The sequence below is a fragment of the Saccopteryx bilineata genome, chromosome 5 (assembly GCF_036850765.1).
Source record: "Saccopteryx bilineata isolate mSacBil1 chromosome 5, mSacBil1_pri_phased_curated, whole genome shotgun sequence".
NCBI classification, from domain to species: Eukaryota; Metazoa; Chordata; class Mammalia; order Chiroptera; family Emballonuridae; genus Saccopteryx; species Saccopteryx bilineata.
In genome coordinates, this window is record NC_089494.1 from 86,825,550 (window position 1) to 86,837,007 (window position 11,458).

The 11,458-nt window shown below is 37.8% G+C and overlaps 1 non-coding gene across 1 annotated transcript; it reads right to left on the minus strand.

Annotated features, from left to right (window-relative positions):
* Nucleotides 1–9,688: 9,688 nt before the first annotated feature.
* On the minus strand, nucleotides 9,689–9,764 carry TRNAA-UGC (transfer RNA alanine (anticodon UGC)). The gene has a single exon. It is a non-coding gene; the product is annotated as a tRNA-Ala (tRNA).
* Nucleotides 9,765–11,458: the final 1,694 nt, after the last annotated feature.

The window sequence follows — 11,458 nt, forward strand, 5'->3', positions numbered from 1 at the left end:
CAGTACCCCACTAAAATAATAATCCATTGCTATTTCAAGGTTTAATAAAAGGCAAATTTAAGATGAAAAAGACCTAAACTCTGTGGTATAATTACAAACAGCATTCTGCAGCTCATTTTCAAAAAGGGTAAAATATTGGTTGGAAGCTAAACAACAAACTAGATTTTTTATTGTTAAATGCCAGTAGGCCTTTACCTGCTACAGCAGATCACATTTCTTCTGGAAAAAAAGATGCAAAACAGAAACACATTTCCTGCTCCTATCTCAGGCAGCAATTTAAACTCTAAAAGCAGCTCCCTGCACACCCCGCTTCCAAGGCATCATTTTAACCTTGCAGTGATAACCAGGGAGACTTGCCTCTGCTTGTTCCTCTTTCAAAAGGCAAACTGTGATGTCAGCATGTCACTAACATAGTAGATATGTATCTCTAGAGGTTGCTATGGCAAATCTGGAACCAGAGCCTCCCTAATGAGCTTCAGCATCACCGCCTGACAGACTAAGCATTCTCAGGCATTTCCTGTTAGACTCAGTGTTGGCTCCGGCTTTGAAAGTGGTTGCTTTCATTTCTGGTGGTAGATTAGCATTGGGTGGGAGTGCACTGAAGTCTTATCCAGTCATAAGTGTCACTTAATCTGACAGAGGAATTTCTAGGGCTGGAAATGTACCAGGTGCAACAAGACTGTAAGGAGATATGTTAAGTTAAAATCTAGTTCCTGGCATTTTTATGATAAATCCCTCCAATACCCCCCTTCAAACAGATAAAACAACTTCTGTGTTTAAAAAAATGTTCATTTTTACATCAATAATTGAGTTAGAAAGAATGAAGATTGAAAAAATAATGGAAGAAGAAAAATAAACAATACTTGGAAGAGAGAAGGGTTCTCAGAAATCGCCTCTTGTTTTGGTTGGTAAAATTAGTTTTGATAGTAAAGACTACAAATATAATCTTCTTTTGGTAAGAAGTCAAACATTTTTATGAGTCAAATATACAAGACTCACCATGGTTGCCACTCACAGCAAAGTATTAAGATGGCAAGCACTATCCTTTATTATCGTCTCCTTTAATGCAGGCTTCACTTATTTACAAAGATTAGAACCCGAGGTAATATCTTTTTTGGTTTGTACCAGAGTTGACATGAACGTCTTAAGGCCGAATGGCATAATTGCTACTTAGAGTCAAGACAACAGTATGTGAGGTAACAACTTTGATTAATTTACTGTTTTATTTTAGTTACAGTAATGCAGTTAAACACTTTGGTGTTTAGCAATTAAACAAGCAGTGTAGGGGTTTCAGAGGGAGTATTAGAAAGTCATGGGGGGAGGGAGTTAAGAATGCTCATTGATGGGAATGATGAAAAGAATTACACTGAATTATTAAGCAATGAAATGGAAACACAGAAGGTTCTGATCCTTATATCTTTTGGGAACAATTTCAGTATTCCTGGACTGTGAAAAAACTGAAAACAAGACCTCCCAGAGAAGAAGTGACAGATGGATAGTGTAAAATAATAGAAAAAATATATATCTGCCCCCAGTTCCTGGCAGATATAATTTGTACTTTCCTAAGTGATAAGAGCACTAGAAGCTTTTGTTCTGATATTTTTTCTTTGACCCAGGTTCCTGACACAGAGCTTCTAAATTACTTGAAATATCCTTGGTGAATAGAACATCTTTTGTCTTTTGTCCTAATGAGGTCACTCTGGGTGGGCTTTTGTATAGCTCCTGGATAGGAGTTGGTCACCAGAAAGACCAAGCCACAATTAGAGGCTTAGAACTTTCAGTTTTCCCTCATCCTTACCCAGAGGCTGATTTAATGGCGGGCGCACTAGGCGTGTGCCCTGGGCCCTGACTTCTGAAGGGCCCCACAAAGTCTCAACTTCACACTTTTTTCTAATGTAAGGGGCCCAATATTTCTTCTGTGCCCAAGGCCTCACCCAACCTTAATTTGCCTCTGCCCTTACTGTGTCCCCCCATCTGTCCTCTGAAAAGGGGAGAAGGGCTAGAGATTGAGTCAATGATAAATCATGCCCACCTCCATTAAATCTCAAAGTGTGGGATTCAGAGAGCTTTCGGGTTGCTGAACACATGGAGGTACTGAGCGGGAAGCATGGTGAGGCCTGGAAGCTCAGTACCACATCCTCCACACCTGTCCTCTGCATCTCTTCTGTGTTCATGTGCATCCTTTATCATATCCTCTTATAACAAACTGGAAAATGCATTTCCCTGAGTTTCTAGAAAATAATCAAACCCAAGGGTGTTGGGTCATGGGAGTCCTGCATTATAGCTGGTTGGTTAGAAGTACAGGTGTCAATCTGTGGCTGGAGATTGGCATCCCATATTGGATGGGGGCAATTTTGTGGGACAGGGCCCTTAACCTGTGAGATCTGATGCTATCATTAGTTAGTCTCAGAATTGAGTTAAATTATAAGACACCTAGCTGGTATTATGGAGAACTGCTTGCAGTGGGAAAAATCTCACATACACTGGACAACCAGAAGTGAAATATTCTATATGAAGAGTTAAAAAGAAACACTCAGGAGTGTGTTTTCCTTACACAGATATTTCCATCAATGGCACAGCGAGTTCCCTACAGAGCCAGTCATTTCCCCTTGGTTCAGATGCATGGCAGTGAGAAGTCCATTGAGCTGGCTTCTCTAGGAGTTGAAGAGACAACTCAACACTGTCACTCCAAAGCTCTTTCTTAAATCTATAATATGTCAAGGGTGGGGAGAATTTGCATGACAGGCTGGGCCTCAGTATGTTCCTTTCAATATGAACATAACACTTCCCCCTGGTTAGCACTATTGGATAATATTACTTTCTCTAAATCTCTTAAATAAGGCCTGCATTCATTAAGGATACAATAAAAAGACTCAGAGTCCTAGAACTTCTAAGCAAATGCAAACTTGACACATCTCAGGAGGATGGGGTCTTTATTAGTTTCCTCAGAGAGGTGAGAGGAGTTTGAATGGACGTCTATATCCATGTGGACTTGCACTGAATAATTGCATTCAGGCAGTGGGTTAAGATGTTGTTTTACAGTCTTGCAACAGGGCGAAGTCAGTTGTCTTAGAGCAAGATTAAACTTATGTTTTTGGATGTATAAGAATGATAAGCCTACTAACTTGGGGAACGTAGGAAGGCTGAAAAACACTCAAGGTTTAATGACATGTTGAGACATGGATCTCAGGGTTCAGTAGAGTACAATCCTAGAATCTCAGGGTTATTAGTGTGGAGGTGCTATGAGTTCTAGAGTATGTCACTGATTTTAGTTATTCAGTGGCATTTTGTATCTATTGATAAAAAAATCAGCCTCCATAATAGACAGATCATCATGTAACATAATCTAATAGATGAAGAAAACTAAAAAACTCTTAAAAATTTTTTGGAGAAGTATATAGACTCTTTAGGACAGGCCTTACAAGAAAAATTTGCTAATATTGACTGTAACACTTAAATGTTCCAAATTTCACTTCCTCTGATTATTACAAAATCCCCCCTTCCACTTTCCTTGCATGCCATAATTTATTCATCTAAGAGGGCCATAGAGTGTGGTTATGTGTAAGAGAAATCCTATAATTTTGCTATGTCAAAGGAAATAGAGTGGCAATTTTAGTAAATCAGTCAGATATTAGTTTAGACTTTTTGCTGTTTTCTACCATGACTTGAGGAGGTCATGTAAAATGCAAACCATTTTAAGGAGTAGAGATTAATTTGAGTCAGAAGACAGGTAAAAAGCAATCCACATGGCCTGCCTTTGTCAAAGAGACTGACATTTTTGATATAATTCTTAGGGGAGAAAAAAAGATTGTAATAGAATGTAACAGCTCTCTGAAAAGAACATATTTCTTATGTGATGAGGGTGGTTATGTATTATATCTGCAGCAGTTTTCCCTTAAAACCAGATATAGAATCCGCTAAGGGGACCCTGGGAAAAGACCACTGTGTGATAGAGGTAAAAAGGGAAGATTGGTTCTGACTTTCCCATGAGGTGGAGCACATTGCGGAATTTTACCATCCACCAGGTATCTGTCAGATGGTGGCAATTTCCAACAACAACCTAACGGAGGACATATCAGTGACAGACTGAATTGGTTATTTAGAGATCAAAGTTTCCCCAGACCCTCGTTTCTTCTCGGATTCAGCTTTTGATTGCTGGCTTTGCCTTTTGTATCTCTTTTCTTCATTATCTCATTGGTTCCTTTCTCTTCTCTTTTTTCTGAACTTCAGGCTTATCTTTTGAACTGATTTATTTCTGGTTTTATGGCTTAGGGAGCAACAGAAACTAACAGGAAAAATACAAAGAACAAACTTGGGTATTTTCTTATTGTCAGAGAACAGATGCTGTGGCAGGTGCTGAAGTAAGATATTGTAATCAAACAGGCAAAAAATGTAGAATTTTATATCTCCATTTTAAGAAAAGGCTCTCAACTTTCTGATTCACTTATATTACATTAATATTTCAGAAATTTACCCACTATCAACAAGATAATAATATATGGCAAAATGCTTAGTGTATTCCCATAATGCAGATTCATCTGGGAGCAGAGGTGGATTTAATGGTGGGCGCACCAGGCGCATGCCCTGGGGCCCAGTTTCTGAAGGGCCCTGCAAAACCCAAACTTTACACTTCTTTTCTAATGACACCAAGTTTGGTTTTATTTGTGCAATTTTAACATTAATAGTATTAATATTTTTATTTTATTTTAAAATATGGTTAACATGTATTTTTATTTTCTTTGTCTCTCTCTCTTTTATTAAGGGGCCCAATATATTCTTCTGCACCTGGGGCCTCAGCCGACCTTAATGCGCCTCTGCCTGGAAGTAATAATGTTGACCTCTTAAGTCATGCCAAAAGAGATTAGTTTTGATAAATTCCCATGTTTTGATAAGTAGAATATTCAACGATTTTTGCTTTGCATTTGTCTTAAGTTGGGTGTAACAATTCTTTTCCTAAATTGCTCATATCTCAATTATTCTTCTGCCTTAGTTTATGTTTTTATTCTTTGGGCCAAAAAGATACCTGTAGGTCCTTTTGACTAATTTTCAGACACTCAGTTATCTATTTTTTTAATAAACTATTGATGGTGGGGTTTAATCCAGTTCTTCTGCCTAGGGTAGCAGCTGTGTACCAGGCCAAGGCTGTTTGTTGGGCAGCTTAGAGATCTGGTCTGTAATGTGGGCTGGGCAAGTGTCTGATGTGTGGGCTGCCAATGAGTCTTATTGATCTTGGAAAGAAGACATTAAATATTTTGGTTTTTAAAGCAAAACTATTCCCTGGAAAAGTTTCTTGATTTAGAAATGATGTAACGTCTAGTATGGCTGACTTAGTTCATTTATGAAACTGATAATTAGACATTTTTTAGTTAATACACACTCATCTTCTATTTTATCCAAGTTTATGTGTTTAAAAACACTTTTTTAAGATTTATGGTAGCAATATCTTTAAATATTAACAATTCTTATAAACAGATTTCATATTGTAAGTCTTCTTCTAAATGATAGACACCTACTTTAAGCTGATGAAAATGTTCTGGGCAATGTGTCCTCACAACTGTAACTGGAGCTTTTTTGGGAGAAACATTAAAATATCTTTGAAGGTTAAGTCATTCCCTCACTTTCTTTTCTTTTTTTTTTTATTCATTTTAGAGAGGAGAGGGAGAGATAGAGAGAGAGAAGGGAGGGAGGAGCTGGAAGCATCAACTCCCATATGTGCCTTGACCAGGCAAGCCCAGGGTTTTGAACCGGCGACCTCAGCATTTCCAGGTCGACGCTTTATCCACTGCGCCACCACAGGTCAGGCCATTCCCTCACTTTCATTGGTCCATTTATATGACTTGACGAGACCTGAGACAAAAAGTTTTTTTTAAGAAACAGTTATTATGCTATAGTAGCATATTACTTTTATTATTATAGCTTTGTAATATATTTTGGCATCAGGAGTGTGGTGACTCCAGCCTTGTTCTTTCTCAAGATTTAGTTACTCAAGGTCTTTTGTGCTTCCATATGAATTTTAAGATCACCTTTTCTAACTCTATGAAAAATGTCATTCAGATTTTGATACAGATTGCATTGAATTTATAGATAGTTTTGGGTAGTATGGATATTTTAACAATATTAAATCTTCTAATTCATAAATGTGAGATGCCATTCAATTTGTTTCTGTCTTCTTCATTTTTTTTTTCATCAATGTTTTGTACAAGCTTACAAGTCTTTCACTTCATTGGTTAAATTTATTTCTATGTATTTTTTATTCTTTTTGATGCTGTTATAAATAAAGTTGTTTTTTACTTTTCCTTCAGATAGGTCAATGTTAGTGTATAAACATGCAACTGACTTTTGTATGTTGAATTTTTATCCTGTAAGTATGTTAAATTTATTAGTTTTAACAGTTTTATTGTTGCATCATTATGGTTTTCTGTATATAAGATCATGTCATCCATAAATGAAGACTAATTTACTTCTTTCTTTCTTTCTTACTTTCTTTCCTGTTTGCATATCTTCTATTATTTTTTTCTTGGCTAGTCTCTCTGGCTAGCATTTCAGTACTATGTTGAATAGAAATGGCAAGAGTGGGCATATTTGCTTTGTTCTTGATCTTAGAGGAAATCTTTTAGTCTTCATACTTGAGCATGGTGTTAGCTGTGGACTTTTCATATTTGGCATTGATACCTATAAAAATTCCTTCTATACCTAATTTATTGAAAGTTTTTATCATGAAAATATGTTGAATAGAAAACCTAGAAATTAACACATGTATATATAGTCAACTAGTCTTTGACAAGAGTCCAAAGACTATACAGTGGGGAAAGAATATATTGTCTCTTCAACAAATGGTGTTGGAAAAACTGGATACCTACATTCAAAAGAGTGAAATTAGACTTTTACTGTTCACCATACACAAAAATCAACTTAAAAATGAATTAAATATTTAAACTAAGACCTGAAACTGTAAATCTCCTAGAAGAAAACATAGTAGAAAAGCTTCAGGATATTGGTCTTAGCAACCATTTCCTGGATATGACACCAAAAGCAAGGGCAACAAAAAAATAATCATGTTGGACTACATCAAACTAAAAAGCTGTGCATAGCACAAGAAAGAGTCTACAGAGAAAAAAGGAACCCATGGGATAGGAGAAATTATTCTCAAATTACCTATCATATAAAGGGTGATTATCCAATATATATAAGGAATTCCTATAACTCAATAGCAAAAAATTTCAAACAACCCATTTAAAAAATGAGCAAAGGAATTGAATAGACATGGCTCCAAAGAGATATATATATCACCAACAGGTACAAGAAAAGATACTCAATATCCCTAATAATCAGGGAAATGTAAATTAAAACCACAATATCATCTCACAGTTGTTAGGATGATTAATATCAAAACCACAAAAGAAAACAAGTAGTGGGGAAGATGTAGAAAAAATTGGAATCTTGTATACTGTTGATGGGAATGTAAAATTGTGCAGGCGCTATGGAAAATGATATGATATTTCCTCAAAAACTTAAAAATATATAGTTGAAAATTTTCTAGGTATATATATCCAAAATAATTGAAATCAGAATCTTGAAAAGATATTTGTACTTCTATATTTATTGCAGCATATTCACATTAGTCAAGATATAAAAATAACCTACATTTTCATAAACAGATGAATAAATAAAATGTGGTATATGCTTATAGTGAAATATTATTCAGCATAAAAAAAATAAGGAAAACCTGCCATTTGGGATAACATGGATGGACAGTATGTTAAGTAAAATAAGCCAGCCACAGAAGGACAAAGACTGCATGATTCCTCTTATATGAAGTACCCAAAATAATCAAACTTACAGAAACTGTGTAGAATGGTAGGTGTCAAGTGCAGTGGCAGAGTGATATAGAGAATTGCTGTTTGATGAGTATGTTTTAGTTTGCAAAATAAAATATTTTAGAAAACTGTTGTACCTTATTGTGCCTAGAGTTAACAGTACTGTACTGTGCATTTAAAAATTTGTTAAGAAAGCAGATTTCTGATGTCAGAGAAATGGCGCTGTGAGGAGCGCGACCGAAAAATCTCCCCAAAATTTCAACAAGTTCATCAACCAGAGACAGAAAAAATCTATCCTTGGAGTGTCTGGGAGTTACACACACTGAAGGCAAAGGTAGGATTGAGCGAAAAATTGACTAAATATATAATCAACCCAAAGGAAATAAGTCGGACAAAGGAACACTCTGCCTTCCTCAGTAACCTGAGCAAAGGCTGCTTTCACTTGGAACTGAGAGTCGGGAGGGGTAAGGATGTGGAGGAAGAGTTGGGGGGGCTAAAGGTCCGCTCAGGCTGTGGCACAGACATTCGTTCAAGCCGAGGAAAGAGTGTGCCTGTGGTGAATCAGCCCACATGAGCAAACACCTGCGCGCAAAGAGCAGCAGCTGTCGGTGGCGGGTGGGGAGTGCGCCAAATCGAATTTCCCTATGCCCGAGCTTCTCTGGGGGGGGGAGCCTTACCCAGCCATTCAAGCTAAAAATCAAGCATAGGGGGAGGGGCACACAGGCAGCTTGCAGTCCTTTCTGGAGCAGATTGGGGGATCCAATTGCTGAAATAAGCTGCACCCACAGTCTGCTCACCTCCCAACTGACCTATGCAGCTCTAATTGAAAAGATCTCTCTCAGTTCAGCGATCTAAGATAAGAGGCATGATATATTTTAGTGCCTCTTGCTAAAGGTGTGGGGGCAACTTCTGATTGGCAGAGCTTTCATACTCAGGGATATACACTAAAAAGAGGGACTTGGCAGATGTTAAGACCTCCTGTACTGCAGGCAGTGACTAGGGCATCTTCTTCCCAGCCAAAACAGGTTACAAAGTGCAAAAAGCCTGGGAGAGTGGTCCCACAAAGTACTAGGTGTGCTGAACAGGTCTGGAGGCTCATAGAGAGTCACCTTGAGAGCAATTGGCTCCCAGCCACATCTGATTACGCTGGCGGCTCTGACTGCCAGAGCCTTATCCAGAGCCCTGCATTGAGTGGGGATAGAGTGGGGATTTGCCACCTCTTTGAGCCTCTTACTCCCCAGGCAGAGGCAGCGGCAGCCTCAGAGCTGGATCATCAGGCTGGTAATTCAGGAAGGAGAGACTAGGAGAGAGGTTCTGGGAAAACTAACTCTCTCATTGTCGGAGCCTGCAAATGCTAAAAAGCCTTGACTACCAATGAGACTGAAGCCTAATATATGACATTGCCATAGAGTCTCATCAACTGCAAATCTCTACCTAAGTATGCCACAGGGGCAGAGCCTGGGGTACAGAGTCACTGACCAGTAAGAGGGAAAGGAAAGAAAAAGGAAGAAGTTAACCTCTCAAAATCAAGAAAAATCCACAGACTTTATAATTTGTTCCACTATTTTTTTGTTTCTTTCATCTTCTTGCCTTTATTATTATTATTATTTTTGTATTTTTCTGAAGCTGGAAATGGGGAGGCAGTCAGACAGACTCCCACATGCACCCAACTGGGATCCACCCAGCATGCCCACCAAGGGGTGTCGCTCCGTTGTGACCAGAGCCAGTCTAGCACCTGAGGCAGAGGCCATGGAGCCATCCCCAGCACCCGGGTGATCTTTGTTCCAATGGAGCCTCAGCTGCGAGAGGGAAAGAGAGAGAGAGGAAGGAGAGGGGGAGGAGTGGAGAAGCAGATGGGTGCCTCTCCTGTGTGCCCTGGCCAGGAATCGAACCTGGGACTTCTGCATGCAGGGCCGATGCTCTACCACTGAGCCAACCAGCCAGGGCCTTCTTGCCTTCATTATTATTATTATTTCTATTGCCTTCACCTTGGTCTTTTTATTCTCTGCCCGTCTTATTCTTTCCTCTTCTTGAACTACACTACCCATAAGTGTTACATTTCATTTCTTTTTTTCTTCCTTACTCTCCATGAGAGTTACACTCCAAAACCCTTAACTCTCTCTCTCTTTTTGTTTTATTTCCTTTTTCTTCTTTTCTTTTTCCTCTTTCCCTTACTTCTCCCTCTCAATTAGTTTCTTTTTTTCTCCTTTTACTTTTCCTCTCAGTCAATCCTCAATCATGAACAAATTATTTAATTTGGAACTCAAGTTTTCTTTTTTTTTGTGGCATTTTGGGTGCTTTTTACTTCGATTTTTAACTCATTAGCATTCCTCCCAACCCAGGATCTCCATTCTATTTAGTTTTTGCTCCAGTTAATACAATAGTTATTTTTTTTCCTTTATCCTGTTTCCCTCTTATCCCTCTCATTATGTCTCTTAGTCGACCATCACTTACAAGCAAATCATTTTATACTTGACCCAAATTTTTTCCTTTTTTGCATTTTGTGGGTCCCTACTTCCTTTTTTGCCATTTGAACACTTCCCCCCAACTCAGGCCCTCAGTTATAGGCAGTTTTTGTTCCATTTAGCATAATATAATTCACAGTTCATCATGATATTTTCCTAAGGAGGAGGGGAGAGGAGGGGAAGAGAAGAAAAAAAAGGGAGGGGATACTAAATTATCATTGTTTTTTTTTTCAAAAATTTTTTCCATTTTTCTTTTACTTTTTTTTTACTTTTTATTCTTTATCAATTCTCATTAGTGCTATCAACAAGACCACCATCAGATGCCATTAAGAAAAAGGAAATTGAATATCATGGATACAAAAGATAGAGAAGTAGCTCAGATAGATGTGGAAAAATCTATGGAGAAAAAATATAATATATTGGAAAGCTTGGAGCTAAATGACAAAGAATTTTAAAATAGAAATCCTAAAAATACTCAGAGATATACAAAAAAACACAGAAAGGCAATTTAGGGAGCTTAGAAAACAATGAACACAAAGAATATATTACCAAGGAAATTGAAACTATAAAAACAAATCAAACAGAGATGAAAACTTCAATTCATGAACAGAAAAACAAGGTAACAAGCTTAGCTACTAGAACAGGCCAGATAGAAGGTAGGATTAGTGAAATAGAAGACAAGCAACTTGAGGCACAACAGAGAGAAGAAGAGAGAGACTCAAAAATTTAAAAAAATGAGAAAGCCCTACAGGAATTGTCTGACTCCATCAAAAAGAATAACATAAGAATAATAGGTATATCACAGGGAGAAGAGAGAAAATGGAATGGAGAATATATTCAAACAAATAATAGATGAGAACTTCCCAAGCCTCTGAAAAGAACTAAAGCCTCAAATTCAAGAAGCAAACAGAACACTGAGTTTTCTTAACCACAACAAACCTACTCCAAGGCACATGATAATGAAAATGGCACAAACCAATGACAAAGAAAAATTCTCAAGGCAGCCAGGGAAAAGAAGAATACAACATATAAAGGAAGGCCTATTAGATTATCATCAGATTTCTCAGCAGAAACTCTACAAGCTAGAAGAGAGTGGACCCCAATTTTTAAAGCCCTGAAAGAGAGAAACTTTCAGCCAAGAATACTATACCCATCAAAGCTATCCTTCAAATACAA